This window comes from Myotis brandtii, unplaced genomic scaffold (assembly GCF_000412655.1).
Source record: "Myotis brandtii unplaced genomic scaffold, ASM41265v1 scaffold994, whole genome shotgun sequence".
In the NCBI taxonomy this organism is placed as follows: domain Eukaryota; kingdom Metazoa; phylum Chordata; class Mammalia; order Chiroptera; family Vespertilionidae; genus Myotis; species Myotis brandtii.
In genome coordinates, this window is record NW_005372142.1 from 315,275 (window position 1) to 318,564 (window position 3,290).

The window sequence follows — 3,290 nt, forward strand, 5'->3', positions numbered from 1 at the left end:
AAAAATACAACCTTCCAAAACTCAACCAGGAGGAATCAAAAAATCTGAATAGGCTGATAACTATGGAGGAAATTAAGCAGTAATAATAATAAAAAAATCCAACAAACAAAAGCCCTGGACCAGACAGCTTCACAGGGGAGTTTTATAAAACATTCAAAGAAGAAATAAAACTTATCTTCCTCAGACTATTCAAAAAAATTCAAGAGGAAGGAACACTTCCATGCTCTTTCTACGAAGTTAGCATTACCCTAACCCCAAAACCAGATAAAGACAATACAAAAAAAGAGAATTACAGGTCTATATCCCTCATGAACATAGACACCAAATTTCTCAACAAAATTCTAGAAAATTGAATCCAGCATTACACTAGAAAGATCATACACCATGACCAAGTGGGATTTACTCTGGGGATGCAAGGATGGTACAATATACACAAATCAATAAATGTGATACACCACATAAACAAACTGAGAGATAAAAACCATATAATCATATCCATTGATACAGAAAAATCATTTGACAAAATCCAACACCCTCTCTTCATAAAAACTCTCAGCAAAGTGGGAATAGAAGGATCATACCTCAACATAACAAAGCCATATATGACAAATCCAAAGCCAACATCATACTCAATGGGCAAAAACTAAAACCATTTCCTCTAAGAACAGGAGCAAGACAGGGATGCCCACTCTCACCACTCCTGTTTTACATAGTACTGGAAGTATTAGCCATTGCAATTAGAGAAGAAGAAGAAATAAAAGGCATCCAAATTGGAAAAGAAGATGTAAAACTGTCCTTATTCACAGATGACTTGATATTGTACATAGAAAGCCCCAATGCCTCCATTGATAAACTACTAGATTTAATAAATAGATTCGGTAATGTAAAAGGATAAAAAATCAACACCCAGAAGTCTATGATTTCTTTATACACCAGTAATGAACTCACAGAAAAAGAAACTAAAAAATCAATCCCATTTACCATTGCAACAAAAAAATGTAAGATACCAAGGAATAAATTTAACTAAGCAGATAAAGGACACGTTCTCAGAAAATTTCAGAATGCTGAAAAAAGAGATAGAGGAAGACATTAACAAATGCAAGAATATACCATGTTCATGGATTGGTAGAATCAACATCATTAAAATGACCATACTACCTAAAGGAATCTATAAATTCAATGCAATCCCCATTAAAATATCAATGGCATACTTCAAAGACCTAGAACAAACTGCAAAAATTCATCTGGAATAATAAAAAAAGACCCCAAATAGCTGCAGCAATCTTGAGAAAGAACAATGTCAGAGGGATCACAATACCAGATATCAAGCTATACTACAAAGCCACTGTTCTCAAAACTGCCTGGTACTGGCACAAGAACAGACATATAGATCAATGGAATAGAATAGAGACCCCAGAAATTGACACAGCCATTATGCTCAATTAATATTTGTCAAAGGAGGCAAGAGCATACAATGGAGTCAAGACAGTCTCTTCAATACATGGTGTTGGGAAAATTGGACAGATACTTACGAAAAAAGGTAAACTAGACCACCAACTTACACCATACACAAAAATAAACTCAAAATAGATAAAGGACTTAAACGTAAGATGGGAAACCATAAAAATCATAGAAGAAGCAATAGTCACCAAAATAGCAGACATTTATCCTTGCAATATCTTTACCAATACAACTCCTAGGGCAATGGAAACTAAGGAGAAATTAAACAAATGGGCCTACATAAAAATAAAATGCTTCTGCATAGCAAAAGAAACCATCAACAAAACCACAAGAAAACCCACTGCACGTGAGAAAATATTTGCCAATGTTATCTCCGATAAGGGTTTAATCTCAAACATTTACAGGTTACTCATACAACTTAACAAAAGGAAGATAAACAATCCAATTAAAAAATGGGCAAAGGACCTAAATAGAGACTTTTCACAAGAGGACATACAGAAAGCCAAGAGACATATGAAAACATGCTAAAAGTCACTTATCATTCTAGAGATGCAAATCAATACAATGAGGTACCATCGCACACCTACCAGAATGGTTATCATCAACAAATCAACAAATGACAAGTGCTGGAGAGGATGCGGAGAAAAAGGAACCCTCCTTCACTGCTTGTGGGAATGCAGCCACTGTGGAAAACAGTATGGCGTTTCCTCAAAAAATTAAAAATGGAACTTCCATATGACCCAGTAATACCACGTCTAGGGCTATATCCCAAGAAAACAGAAACACCAATCAAAAAGGATATATGCACCCCTATGTTCATTGCAACACGGTTTACAATAGCTAAGATTTGGAAACAGCTTAAGTGCCCATCAGGAGATGAGTGGATTAGAAAACTGGTACATACACAATGGAATACTACGCTGCTATAAAAAAGAAGGAATTTCTACCTTTTGCAACAGCATGGATGGAACTAGAGAGCATTATGCTAAGTAAAATAAGCCAGTCATTGAAAGATAAATACCACATGATCTCACTCATTTGTGGAATATAAAGCACATTATAAACTGATGAACAAAAAATAGATGCAGAGGCAATGAAGCATTGAACAGTCTTTCAAACTACAGCAGGAAGGCTGGGGAAGGTTGGGGGGCGCAAGAGATAAACCGAAAGACTTGTATACATGCATATAAGTATAACCAATGGACACAAGATGCTGGGGGCAGGGAAGTTTGAGGGTAAGTGCCAGTGGGTAGGGTAGGCTGGGGGGAGGCCAATGGGGAAAAAAGGAGACATATGTACTACTATTTTTTAAACTTTAAACAAGAAAATAAAATTAAAAAATATAAAGTGGCTGTACCATTTTGCATTCCTACCAACAATGAATGAGAGTTCCTATAGCTCTGCATCATCTTCAGCATTGGTTATTTTCATATTTTAAAATTTTTAGCCATTCTCATATGTATCTAGAGGTATCTCATTGTTGTTTTAATTTGCAGTTACTTAAGGAGGTATCATGTAGACCATTTTTCATATGGTTATTTGTCATCTGTATTAATCTTATTTGGTGAGGTGTCTGTTCAGATTTTCTGACCATTTCTTAATTGGGTTGTTTGTTTTGTTATTGTTGAGTTTTAGGAGTTCTTTCTATACTTTGTTTTTTTTCCAATGCAAAAGCATAAGAGTCTTTATTCGAGCTAGCTCGGCTCCCCCACCTTGCCGATGCAGCGAATGGCAGCGCGCATGTTTGATTGTCATTGGTTAGTTTAAAATCCCGGGCGTGGCCAGCAGAGGCCTGGGCTTCCGGGAAGAAGGTGCCTCCCTGAGGAGCA